At 43.8% G+C, this 14,349-nt stretch overlaps 1 long non-coding RNA gene across 1 annotated transcript; it reads left to right on the forward strand.

Annotated features, from left to right (window-relative positions):
- The first annotated feature begins 3,612 nt into the window (after positions 1 to 3,612).
- LOC129121568 (uncharacterized) lies at positions 3,613 to 10,395 on the forward strand. Its single transcript, XR_013179965.1, has 3 exons — positions 3,613 to 6,571; positions 7,361 to 7,558; positions 10,299 to 10,395. It is a non-coding gene; the product is annotated as an uncharacterized LOC129121568 (long non-coding RNA).
- The last annotated feature ends 3,954 nt before the right edge of the window (positions 10,396 to 14,349 follow it).

Below are 14,349 nucleotides of genomic sequence, written 5' to 3' on the forward strand. Positions count from 1 at the left end.
TTTCAAACTGTCCTTGGGAGAGTTCCAAGAGAGGGTCATTAGTTATTTCAAAGCCTACATCTTTTACCTATTGGCACTGAAGAGAAAAGACACAAACCTGCTTTGCATCCTTCTGCCTGGAAGTCCTTGTGACACGGGGAAGGGAGGAAGGGGCTGGCCGGGGTCAGCCTCTGCTGAGCCTCAGCTCTTGCTGCTCCTGCTCACAGGGTAAAGCCAAAAGCTGTCGTGATCAAAAACGCAGGCCACCCTTCTGACCTGAGTCACAGGGGCCGTTTCTTCTGAATGACTCAAGATGGGAAATCATTCTTGGAGCTTCAGAAGAAAAAAACCCCAAAACCGTAGGTACATTTGTAAGAGTGTGTATGTACGTCCATTTCCTTGCAGGCAGCAGGGTGAGAAAGGGTGTTTATTTGAGGGCCCCCCCACACAGGGCTTTTCAGAAGCACAGCAGAGGCATTCCCATGTCTTCCTCACACAAGGTCCACTGCACTCACAGGAATGCCATTGAACTTTGCTTTTCTCTAACCCAGGTGTCACTCATAATAATGCCCACAGCCTTGGAATCAGGATGAAGGTGGAGCCTGAAGGAGCCAGGCACACTCAGGAGAGGGCCAGTAGCTGACTTGCTGGGATTTGGCCCACATAACTCTGAACTCATACTTTGGTTTTGGTTTTCTTTATTGTAGCTGACCGAGAGGCTAACAGGCGATCACGGGGCCCTCCGAGGCAGACTCATTTCAGGTGCAACGTGGATTCACATCACTGATCATCCAAAAGATAAGTCTGGGTCATGGCCTGGAGATGGGAGAGCAGCGGGTTGGGAGTTCCTGGGACAGATTGAAAAATTAGCAGAGGGAAAAGCAATCTTGTCCTAGGGGCCTCTTAGGACAGCTAAAGGGAGAGACTCCACATTTGATGGCAGCGTGCAGGCGGGCAGGGCAGAGCAGTTCCGGTCCACGTCGTGTTGTCAGGTGTACCGTGTTACCTACTGTGTCTTTGGGGTCCCTTTTGCCTTTTCCCCTCGAGGCCCTCACCACAAGCATAATGTGTCGTGTTTAACGTCCCCCCGTTGGTCACGTTCTGTGTCACGGGTGTCTGCACATGTTTGTGCCGGAGCTGCTCTGCCCTGCCGCAGAGGCTGCTGCAACAGGACAAGGCTCAGGGACACGCAGTTTGTGGGGTGTGGCCGGACTCTAGATGATATTCCTAGATAGACAGAAGATGTTTGGAGCTGTGAAGATATCCTGCAGCCCTTTGACGTTTGTCCTCGCTTTCTTTCAGACGCAGAAGGATAAAATCCAGGGCAAAATCCATCCACCCATCCCGAGTGAGGAGGTTCCCCCGAGCAGGTCAGTCACCGTTTGTCTCTGCAGGGAGAGTGTAAAGTGTGACTCTGTTACAGCTCTGTTCTTTTTCTTTTTAGGAAGTAAAGCTGGACATCAGCAGTCAAGGTGAGATGGGCAAGGTGAGCATTGAGTAGCGTACAGGAGCAGTTGTTATTGCTCCAGTCTCACTTTGCGGTGCAGCTCTAAGCATCCGTTCCTGTTTCTGCGCTTCAGGCAATCCACTCGGAGTAGGCCAAGCCCCAGTCACCAACCGGCCGACGCGCTGGGTTTGCCGCTCTCCCGAGCCCTGGGGAAGAATCCCGGGACTCGGCGATGAAGCCTCTGCCTTTTCTGTTTAAAGGTGTCACCAGGGCAGCCTTCAGCAATGGCCGAGGAGTTGCGGTGAGTCAGGGAAGTAGGGAGGAGGAGCGAGGCTCCGCTCAGGTTTCAGCAGCGCCACATCCCCTCGTCTCCTCTTAGCCCAGGCGTGCCCCACGACGATGGCGTCAGCCTCCGAGTGCGGCTGAAGCGTGCGGCCCCAGGAGCCGGGCATTCTTGGGAAAAGAGTGAGTGGCAGAATTGTTGGGTTTTGGCCAATGTGCTGCTGAGGTTATGCATTGATATTTTGTTTTCTTTATTGGAGCAGACGAAGAAACAACAGGAAGTTGTTGAACAAGAGTGCCAGCAGGACCTTCCCAGATGTCGAGGCAGCCTTCCCTTGCACCTGACACAGACTGGCATCCCCAGATGTCTGAGAGATAAGTAGAGGGCCATGACCCACAGAGGGGATGAAAGCAGGGTGCTGGTTTGGGAAATACTGGGATGGGTTTTTGAGTCCACTTTGGAGGTGGGGGGTGTCCATGAAGTGGCCCCTTAGGCCCCATAAAAGCAAAGTCTCACTTTTGATCCCAGTGCTGAGGTGCGCAGGGCAGAGCGGTCCCAGTGTGTATCATGTCCCTTGTCTATTGTGCATTATCTGTTGTTTGGGTATCTCATGTCTCTTACCTTAGGCCTTTGAGGGGCCTGTCAGAAACCTTGGCATTGTTCTTATCCTCTGTGATCTCTGCATTTCTTGGCCCGGCATCCATGCCCTACAACCTTTGCCTGGGGAGCTCAGACATGTATCAGAATTGCATCTCTCTTTGGAAGCATCCGGTCAGATGTCTTTTCAGGTCTTGTTCTGAGCTGTATGGACAGCTATGCCCTGCCAGGATCCATTATGGCAGATTAGAGCTTGAAACAATGTGAGGACAGGTAGAGGCTTCTGACTGTAGGATTCTCGGGCATCCATCTCTTCAGTTTATGGAATAAATCATTCAGTTAGCATCTTGTTCCTTCAGTGTTTTCTGAGCCACGTCAGCTTGCCATCAGTCTCACCTCGGTCGTCTCATTTGGCATGCTCTCGGTGCTCGCAGTTATCCCTTTTGCCAAGAGATTTCTGTCTGTGTTGTGTCTCCATTGTTTGTCGTGTCCTGTCTGTCCCGTGTCACGGGTGTCAGCACACACATTTGTGCTGGAGCTGCTCTGCCCTCCTGCGTAGCCTGGTGCAGTAGGAGAAGTCCCTGGGAGTTTGTAATGTGGGGTGTAGTTGGACTCTAGATGGGATTTGTAGATGGACACAAGATGTCTGGAGCTCCTAAGTTGTCTCTGTTTCTCTGCGAGCCTCTCAGGGACCCTGGGCCAGTCCTGAGTCGGCAGACACCGGGGTTGGGAGCCCCGACACGGCCGAGAGCGGGGAGACACTGTCTGTGCCCCGAGGGTGCTGAGGGCACCTGGGCTGGGGGGAGACACTCTCTGTGTGTGCCCCGAGGGTGCTGAGGGTACCTGGGCTGGGGGGAGACACTCTCTGTGCCCCGAGGGTGCTGAGGGCACCTGGGCTGGGCCCCTGTGCAGCACAAGAGACACCAGAGACATCGGTAGATGATAAAGGGCCGACTCTTAGCAGGGGTTAATCCAAGGTTTTATTAGGATCCCAAAGGAGCTCCTGCACCTCAGGGGCCTCCTGCCAAGCCCCAGGGAGATGTGCCAAGGTCACGTTTAAAGGGAGGTGGAAACTGAAAGTAGATAACATTTTACCAACCATTAAGTGACCCTAAGGGATGGATGCTGGGGGACAGACATACAGGACAGCGTATGGGGCAAGGCTTGGGGGGCTGACCCCTGGCCTCTGGCTGATCACTGGACGACTTGGACCGAAACTTCTGCATGGAGGGGATGGGAGGCTGAGTGATTGACAGAGAGCCAGGGTGGGGGTTTGGGGATGATCTCATCCTGGGAGAGGGATAACACAGGGAGAAGGAGGGGGGTACAGTTTGGGATAAACGATTTGGGAAAAATATGGGGATACAAAACAAAACTACTTCAAAGTATTACAAAGTATAGAAATGCACTACAACAGCTATGAAATAGATTTTGTGTTTACTCAAGCTTCTAAAGTCAGTCCACGTTAGGAAATGCGTAAGGCAGGAGTAAGAGTAGCCCACTTACTGAAATGCAGTGACTGAGAGAGCAATGACTCTGTCCAGGCTCCTGATTTCCGAGTCCTCCATTAGAGCCTGCTTTCCTTTCACAGTTCTGTCCTCCGTGGTGATGCTGCATTGTTGTGGCAAATAAAGCCTCTGGTATTGCAGAGCTGTGAGCAGCCACTTAGACCAAGAACAAAGCTTTAATCTTCACGTTTTGATAGTCATCCTCTGCAGTGCTGCATTTTGGGAATAGAGAACGGGTTTGTGCTATTTTTAGGTGCATGGAATTACAGTAACATAAATGTCTTCTTTTCAATTTAATGTGCTGTTAGCTAGTGGTTGGTTTGATAGTTCTGTGCTTGCTACAAATCTCTGTGTGTTCGGGGGTGAGCAGTAAGAACATGGAGTTTGGCACAAGCGTGAAGGAAATTAATGTGGGTTTTTTTACTTGATAAAGGAGAAAAAGTGTGTTGATCAATAAGCAGCAAGTCAAATCCAAAACAGAAGAGTGCTCTATGCTATGTAAGTGTTTATTCCAGGTGATGCAGTCACAGACAAACAAATTGAATAGTTATTGGCAATGTCATGTTGAAAATTTTGGGAATATATCCAGTCAATTCCTAAAATATTGCTGCAGTTTAAATGTTGTGAGGGACATGATCAGCAGACTGTTTCTTTTTAATTCTTGTTTGTCTGAAAACCTGTAAGAATCAGGATTTTTCTGTGATATTCTCGGTTCATGCAGAGTTCATTGATTCAAAGGTACATGGCATGCAGAGTCCTGCAAGGCCTGAGAAACAGCTGCATCACACCTGGTGGATGTCCAAGAGTCTGCACAAACAGCAGGGATGAACTTTAGGATGAACTTGCAATTGATGAGCTCTGTTGTTCTGTCAGCTCAAGAGAGCACACACCCCCCTCCTTTCCAAGGATGAACATTTAATATGGCTCACAAAGTGTGCTTGCTTTTAATTTTCTGTGCCATTACCCATTCCAGCATGCTGCTTGTCCAGATCTGTTGGAGGTGAGCAGCTCCCAGCGTGAAAGGCTGATTTCTCAGATTCTCAAACTGCCTGGGGCTCAATGGCAGGACACCCCAAATTCACTTGAGAATGTATCTGAGGTTGTCCAAATGCTTCCTGCACTCGGGCAGGTTTGGTGCTGTGACTGCTTCCCTGGGGAACCCGTTCCTCAGGAGAAGGTAAATGGCTTGCTAGGGTTTTCACAGTCAGCATTGAGCTTTAATGCAGGTTTGATAATGCCCAGTACAGCATAATAGCCACAGGAGCATTATTCTGCATCAGAGCAAAGACATTGCTGGATTTGTGGAGAGATCCAGAATAAAGGGAATTTATTGTCCCAAAGGGAATTCTGAGCGATACCATAATGTAAATAGAACATAGGAATGCTAATAAAGAATGAAGTGAACATTGCTTTCAGTTAATAATCATTGTGAACACAATATTTATACTCCACATATTGTGTTTTCTCATGCAGTGGTCTTTAAACCAGAGAGATAATAGCTGTTGATCTAAGAGTTATTATACTTTAATTAGGAATGATTCTTCTCTAGAGCTTTTACTTGTCTTTGTTCTAAGAGCCAAAGTTGTTGAACTTTTTAGTCAAGACAGAAACCAGTTGTCAAAGTTGAGAAAGAAAAATGGAAAGAGAAAAATAATGCCTTTTACTCTTAGTTCTCTTTTTTTTCTTGCAATATTGGTAGAGAATATTCATGGAAAATACTTAGGCTTTTTATTTATTTTCCTGGAAATATAAGACAGGTGCCTTGTTTTTTGTTACAGTAAAATAATATACTCTTATGTAGCTATGACACTTCATTTTGTGGCTTGTTACTGTTAAACAGTGCCAGGATTCTGATGGCAGTCATGTAGGCTAAATAGTTATATCTGAAATTTTTTTATTGCTAAATAATTCATGGTCCTTCTCCTTTTTGTTTGCCTCCTTTTAGACTGACTATTTGAGAGTTCTGAGCAGCCGTGTGAAGGCTGCTCCTGTTTTACTCAAAGTGTGGTATTCGCATTCTCTGAACAAAGAGAGATTTAATTCTCTCTCCCAGGACTTTTCCTGGGGAAGGCAGTGAGAAACCTCAGAGAAGAAGAGAAAACAATTCTTATCTCTACTTGCTGCTCCTGTTTGGAACATGTGGAATGTGTCATGGAGATGGTTTGCCAGAAGTGGTTTGTGAGCTGGACACCAGCGAGGGTTGTTTGGACTGATTGGCCAATTGGGTCAAAGCTGTGTTGTGACTGTCTGCAGAGAGTCATGTGTTTTTCTTTAGTAGTATTTGGTATCTCTTTAGTGTAGTTTTAATATGGTATTAGTGTAATATAGTACAGCTTAATAAAGCTTAATAAAGGATTTGTTCAGCCTTCTGGAATCATGGAGTCAGAGCACATCATTCCCCGGATGGGGATCGCTCATCTACGACACAAAGCGCGGATTTTTACACCTTGTCGAGCTGGCATCTCTTGCTGACGCCCAATTCTTGCCCTTCTACAGAGGAGCTCAAGGAGAAGCTGCAGCAGTATGTTGATGAGGTGAATGCCCACGAGCCAGGTTTCATCAAGGCTGTCCGGCACAGCAGGCAGGAGGGGCTGATCCGCTCCCGAGTCAGCGGCTGGAGAGCAGCCACAGCGCCGGTCGTCGCTCTCTTCGATGCCCACGTGGAATTCAACGTGGGTTGGTGTGTGCCCCTTCCATTCTCTCACCCAGGGACCTTTGCCAAGCACTGGTGGTAAATTACTGACTGGCATTTAGAGGGTGAGTTAGAATTTTGAGCTTTTTAATGAAAATTCAGACATAATCATGGACACAAGCAGGAAAAATGTGTTTGTGCTGTGTAAGATGATCTAGATACATTTTCATGGTTTGAGTAATCTGCTGGTCTAATTACAAGGTAGTTAAATCATATTAGAAAACTGCACATTAAAAATCTCCTCCAGTAATGTAGCCCTTTGCCCATGAGGGTGAATGTATCTTCTTTTCATTAAAAAAGATTATGTTTCTTTTACATTCTGCAGTGTAAACAAAGAAGCGTTATTTTGGCCAATCTGCAAAAGTAAACATAACTAAAATAATGTATTTTACCGTGTTCAGTCTGGATTTAATATCTCCCTTGCTCCTTAAGTAAAAGTGAGGTAAAAAGGCAAGAGCTTCTGTCTCTAGGACAGATCTATTATTAACTCTGCTCCTGATGTCCTTGGTAGTGTTGCGAGCCTGAAGTTATCATTACTGGGTAGCAAGGGTATAAATGCTCTATGATATGCAGATACTCATTTCTTCCATCCACCAGCTCAAATCAAGGTTAACAACAGAGCCTCCTAGAGAATATGTTGCAGTGTATTATTTTGGGGCAGAAAGGGCTCTGAATGGGTAACAGCTTTAGACTTTGCTCCTTCTGAAAAATACAGCATTAGCTGCTATATTGTTTATTTGGTGGTGGACTAAATACTCTTTAAGGGCTCCTTCCAAACCAAACTACTCCATGATTTCCATCAGTGCTATGCTTGCAGTGGTGTAATCTTAACAGTGTATTTCTTTTTTTTTTAGGGCTGAACCAGTGCTCACCAGGATAAAAGAAAACAGAAAAAGAGTAATTTCTCCATCATTCGATAACATTAAGTATGATAATTTTGAAATAGAGGAGTATCCCCTCTCAGCACAAGGCTTTGACTGGGAGCTGTGGTGCAGGTATCTGAACCCTCCTAAGTCCTGGTGGAAACTGGAGAACACAACTGCTCCAATAAGGTAATAAATAACTAAATTACAGTGTCTAAAAGCTCTCCTGGGTGTGACAGGGGGCAAGTGGGCTCAGCTGTGTGATAGGTTTTACTGACTGTAAACTTCAAATACTTAAATGTCCTTGATGCCTACACAGTCATCAAGAAAACTCCTGTTTTCAGTAGATGTTTTTAAAGGAAACTTTTGTTTTCAGTAGATCTTTTTAAACAGGTTTCCTGCCCAAGTGGAGTGGTAGGCAGGGCTGCTCTGCAGCACTCTGTTCTCCAAATGTCTTGCCTGCTAATTTAGTGCTTACAGGCCAGAAATGGAATTTTCTTTGCAGTTACATTGCATAAGCAGAGCTGACCTGACAGCTGTGTTCTTTATAGTGTTGTCACATAGGTGCACAGCTGTGCTGTGTCCCAGGAGTTAATGTCTGGTCAGTGACACTGTGAGCAAAGGCTGCATTGGGTCCTTGCTTTGGGACAGTCTGGATCTGCACTTTGTTCCCATGTCCAGAGTGTTGTCAGACTGGTACAGAACAATCCCTTTGTCTCAGGGAGGGGAGTAGTACCCTCTGAACCCACTGAGCAGCTCTGCTGAGAGTACAGGCCTTGCTTGTAGACACACATTCATTCCAAGGAGGGCACTGGTACCTGTGCTCCAGCTCCCTGCAGAAAGGAAGTGTGAATGCTGTTCTTACCTCCTGAAAGCAGAACCTCAAACAGCACTGGCAGCTGTTTTTCATCCAGCAGCTATCTTGGCAGGCAGGCACTTTTCTCAGGTTCTGTCAGTTTAACACCCTCTGAACTGCACTGACCTATGAACAGAACCTAGAATTGGAAAGCAGGAGATAAAAATTAACAGGTTTGCCAAAGACAAACGTGAAAAGGGGTTAATTTCCACAGCATTAGAAATAGTTATTGCTGTTAATGAACTCTGTTGACACTATAAAAATGTTCCTGTGAAGACAGGTTGAGAGAGTTTGGGTTGTCCAGCCTGGAGAAGAAAAGGCTCCAGGGAGGTTTACAGCACCTTCCAGTACCTAAATGGTGATTCCAAGAAAACTGGTAAGGGACAGAAGTAGGTAGTGATAGGGCAAGAGGGAACAGCTCTAAACTGACAGAAGGCAGGGTTATGTTAGATATTGAGATGAAATTCTCTCTGTGAGTGTGGTGAGGCACTGGAACAGGTTGCCAGGGAGGTTATGGATGTCCATTCATGGAGGTGTTCAAAGCCAGGCTGAATGGGGCTCTGAGCAACCTCATCTGTTTGAAGATGTACCTGCTCATGGCTGGGGTTTGGAATGAGATGATCTTTCAAGTCCTTTCCAGCCCAAGCCATTCTATGATCCTGTGATTAATTATACAGAGTAACCATTATGATTTTTAAAAATAAAAGTAGTGAAACACCAAGTAATGACTTTTCCATCTTACCCCTAAACTCTGTTCCACATGAGGACTGGGCAGTGCATGTACTTTATGAATTTCAGGTTTGTTCCCTAGCTCTTTCCCTGGCACATTTTTTAATTCAGTGCAATATGCTGCATGTGTGTGTTGGATAATTAAAACAAGCACACCAACAAACAAAGCCATGTGTCTTGATGGATGGTTTCTATCTGCCTCCATTATTCTTTTAGAATTATAGCAAAGGGAAGCAGGTGCACTGAGAAACACTTAAAAACAACAACAAAGGCAAAAGTACCTATCATAAATGAAGCATAAGTTTTGTATTGATGTTAACTGCTATTTTCTTCATTAATAAATACATCAAAGATGGTCTTTCATTGTTATAAAACGGGTACTATAGCACTTGGAGGCATTAATATATAGATTTCTGTAGAACTGTACAATTTGTGATTAAGACAGCCTATGATCTGTTTGAAAGCAGATGTGTCCACTAGCTGTAGCTTGAGTGTTCTCCATAAAAGCAGGGTGATTTCTTCTGTACTGCTAATTAATATCTTGTCATTACCAGAGTGCCAGCATAATAATCTGAAAAGACATATTTATTTCTTGCAATTGTGGATTATAAGGTAGGAGAAAAATGAAAAGGCTAAATGACTCTGTATCCTTCTCTACTCATAAGGTGAAATTGTACCCTCTGTGGCTGAACTCTTACCTGACTAAAATTGGCTCTGTATAGCAAAAATTGGTTGGTTCCCACCATGACATAAGTAGAGTTTACTGATCCAGTAAAGCTATGTGATTTGTTTAGGTTTGGCTCAGGATAATGGACTAATGTTATGCTGGTAAAGGCAGGCTTTGCTTGATTCTGTATTAAAAAAATGTATCTGGATGGTCCTATTCAAGAAATAATCTCTTTCTTTAGGTAAGCTTACAGACACAAGTTTTTAGCTCTAGCTGAACCTGGCTTCTGGCTAAACACACAGAACTGCACATCATTTGCAATTGTCACAGGCAAGAGCCTTGAGGACTTAGCAAGGACAGAGGCTACACTGGCTGGTGCCCCAGAAACAAAACTGGGGCACCTGGATCTCACACTACTAGCACTGAAATCCTTACTGCTCTGGTGAATATTTATGTCCAATAATTTGACTCTAATTTCCTTCAATGGTGCTCATTTCACTTTAGAATTAGGAATGTCAGAAGGCAAGGCTCAATAAAGCTCTTTGAGAAATACTTTCTTAAGAATCTGTTTTGCTGCATCATTTTACCTAGCAATGATAAATACAATCTGTGCCTGAAAAATAAAATTCTTCATAATTTATCTGCTAATTTTGGTTGCTGATGATTTATTCTTCCAGAAGTCCTGCACTGCTTGGATGCTTCATAGTGGACAGAGAATACTTCCAAGAGATTGGATTGCTGGATGAAGGCATGGAAGTATATGGAGGAGAGAATGTGGAGCTTGGAATCAGGGTAAGGAAGGCAAACAATTAGCCCATACTGGTGGCTTACATTTAAAATATAGCTTACTTCTTATTGCAGAGGGGGAAAGCAGTCCAAACCATGGATGATGGCATGGAAAGGAGATCCACAGCTCTGCAGACATGTACATTTATTTGAGGAGAGAGGAGGGAAAAAAGAGCAATAGCTCTCTTCACAGAACTTAATCTGGGACAAGGGTAGATGTGTAGAATTTGGGATTGTTCTTTCAACAGAGTTTTGCAGAGTTGATAGCTAAATTTCCCTGCTTACCTGTGGTCCCAGACTCAGTAAGAACAGTTTCTCACAGGTGTGATGAGAAAAACCTTTCTAGATTACTTGGTTTATTTAAATTAGCAAAATCACTGTGGAGCAAAGTAGAATATAGGGGCATTTATGCTGCCTTCCAGACAGAAGGGAATTAAGGTATTCATAATGTGAATATATTGTGAGTGCATATATTTTCTTTTTCCATTGTACACTCTTCACCTGTTTACTATAATGCAGTATTGTGTGTGATTTGAGTACTTCTTTCTGTATCTCTTCACAGTTTAACACCTTTCTGTTCTCTTTGAGAATCTCTCAGGTTTTTGATAAGGGTGGAATTCCTAGGTAGATAATGGTAGTGAAAAATGGGGTGGTGTGTTATAAAAATAAATTGTGAGCCCTGCTAGGAAAGGTAAGGGAGAGGTAACATTGTGTTTTGAGCCTTTTAGCTGCCAGAATATCAGCATACCGTTGTACAATAGCAAAAAAAGGGGAACTTACTGTAAGAATAGATAATTATCTCCTGAGACAGCAAGATAGAACACAAAATACTCATTTTTATTTCTGGCTTCTTGAAATTCTTTTTCTTCCGCCTGTTAGAGATAAAGAGGTTTTTCAGCCAGAGTGAAGCACAGACCCTCTTTCAGCTTTCTCTCTCCCTCTTTCACTTTTTCAAGGAAAGGGAGAGAGAAATGCAAGACTGCTTCTTTTAATAACATTGTTCTTCTCACTGTAAGGGCCAGAGAGCTGCCTTCTGCTCCCAAAAACTTATTTTGCAGCTCAGTGTTGCAATGAGTTGAAAATTACCATCACTTTGGTTTTTCTGTTCTTTTTCCAACTGACAAAACATTATTGTTTCCTCATGAGTGCAAGGAGTTGTCTCTGGGTTTGCATCATGAGATGTCTCCTGTCTGGGCTGCAGCACTTAGCCTTGGAGGAGTTGATGTTGGTATGTTGGTAGACAAGGCCAGAGAGACACAATCTCTGCATAATTGAAATTTTGGAGTATGCTGGATCACTGAAATAAGGCCTGACACTGCTCTGATTTCCTTATGGCTTTTTCTCTGTCTCCAGGGAAGCAGTGCCTGACCTACATAAAATACTCTCATCTGTAACAGAGTGTAGTGTGCAAGGTAACATAATACGTGCTTCCTTATCTGAATTTATGCTGGCTTGGATCTGCCTGTATGAAAACAAATTCCAGAGCTGTAATAAATTACAGATTGTTTAACAGTTTATTAATGCTCTTCTGACAATCCTCAGTGTGTCTGAGATCATCCAAGGGTGAGACTCAGTGAGGGGAGACCTCAGTGTGGTCTTCAATATCCTCACCAGGGGAGGTGGAGGTGCAGGCACTGATCTCTTCACTCGCGTGGCCAGGGGCAGGACCCAAGGGAATGGCCTCCAGCTGTGTCACAGAAGGTTTAGGTTGGATATCAGGAAAAGGTTTTTCACTCACAGGGGTGGTTGGGCACTGGAACATCTCTACATTACTTGTGGTGCTTTCAGCTGTGGGGCTGCTGATGAATGCCTTAATCAAAATAGTCATTGTTCTACAAAAACGACATTGTAATTACAGTATTAGTGCAATAAATAATGTTTCCCTTTTAAAATGCTGCTCTCCAATCTGTGACTATGTAGGCTCACTGCATCTCCTCTTTCATGGTCGTTTTCCTTTTTTTAAAGAAGTGTCTAGATTTTTTTAGTATTCTGCTGTGTGAAAAGCATTCTCATTCAGGATAATGGACAAGCAGACACTGTCTGTCCAAAATGGCCTGCTAGGGAAATTTTATGCAAAAGCTTGTAAGAGCAAACATCTAGAGGAAGAACTGGAGAGTTTATTTTTGACTGCAGAAATAGCACATGTTAGAATCATTTGAGCTACCTGTTTATCTGAAACACAGTGGGTAGAACATGGTCCCATGTCCATCTATCACTGATTTTGTTCCAGAGGATGTAAAACTTCTGTGAGGAATTAGACCCTGACAAATGGAGACTTTTCCCACTATCCTCACCCAGGAGTTATGTTTGTCACCTCATCATCTGCACAAATATCTAGTTATTTATGTTATAGGAGTGCAAGAAAATCACCAACTATTGGAAACTGTATTTGAAGGATCCATTGCTGGCAAACCATTACAAGCCACAGAGAGCAGGACTTTGGAGGATTGTTCTCTTGATTCTGAATTTGCTTCAGAGCTGCTACTCAGCTCTGTTGGTCTCTGATTTGGAATACTGTTTTAACTTCTAAGATTTTTACCCTTGTCTATGGATTTGCAACAGCATTTGTAAAATACTAAACATGTATTATTAAATAAATATTAATAGAAATCTTTTGCCTTGAGCTAGAAGCTGGCAGATGAGTTCAAAACATGAATGGATTTGATTCTTAGAAGAAACTCTTTACTTTTCAACCAAATGTTTTCTTGTAAATCTGTTTATTTGCCTCATAAGACAAAAAAGGCAGGCTGGTTGATGCAGGACTTAATAGAATCGTCTTTGAGCAGTTCAATCATTTTAACTGGGGTTTAGAAAGATTCATTTACTGTCAAGAAGCATCATATTTATAAAATCAAGTTAGAATGAGTGGTGCTTCTTTTTTGTTCAATCATTCCCAATTGAATGGACTTAAGTGTGCTTTTAAATTACCAGGTTGCATTTGGAGGGCAGATTGGAATCACATTTTCATCCATGTGCCCAAGCAGGAACTGTGTTGGTAACTGCCTTAAAAGAATGTGAGTGTAAGGCTGGTGTTTCTCAGTGTCATTTGGGCTCAGCTTCTGGCTTGGGCCTGCACAAGCAGTTCTTGTGGCCGTGGAAGACCCTACAAATCCTCTGCCATCAGTTGCATTCATTCAGCCAGGTTCTGCTTTGCATGGTTCATGTCTGGTTTGCAGTAGGCTTCTTAAAGGCCTCTTCCAATTCCTACTGAAGTCAGAAGAAGATTTTCTATCAAAAGCAACCCTGTAGCAATTCTTTTGTCTTTTAAAGCAGCCTACATGCTTGATAAAGCTCTGGAATATCTGTTACAAGAAGTTATTTGTGCCACTTTTAGGGATGCCCTAACAAATACTCAGTGATCTGCCTCAGGTCCCAGACTAAGTCATCATCAGAGTCCTGGGAATGCAAGCCCAGGCTTTGACTTAGAGTAATTCTGTGTGTCACAAAGACTTTGTGCTTGCAGATGAATTCGTGTTCACTAGGATATAATGGCCCTCTTAAGTGGGTAAGAGGAAAATTTATTAGAAGGTAAAAGCTCTTTAAGGGATTGGGTCTTGTTCCAACTAAATGCTATATCAGGACTTTACATCAGGTGACCCAGGAGGAAAATTGCATTTATAGTTAGACTGAGTGTGGCGCACTACTTTTGTGTAGTATATTTCTGTAGTGAAATTAATTGCTTCATTTCTTGCTAGTCGGGTTGTTTGTCTGCAGACCTTTTGTGAATCTCATGCTGTTTCTGATGGTGGAGAACTGGAGGAATGCAGTTAATGAATAGAGGTGGAGAAATTAGTTACTTGAGCAAAAAATAGTCCCAGGGTTCTTTGGGGTATTTTCCATACATGAGGGTCCCTCTGTGGCAAAGCAAGCAGATGTGAAGTCTGTCATGGCTCTCTCTGATCTATTGTTTTGGAATTCCAGAAGTTAATATTTGTTTGTTAG

This window comes from Agelaius phoeniceus, chromosome Z (assembly GCF_051311805.1).
Source record: "Agelaius phoeniceus isolate bAgePho1 chromosome Z, bAgePho1.hap1, whole genome shotgun sequence".
Classification (NCBI taxonomy): Eukaryota; Metazoa; Chordata; class Aves; order Passeriformes; family Icteridae; genus Agelaius; species Agelaius phoeniceus.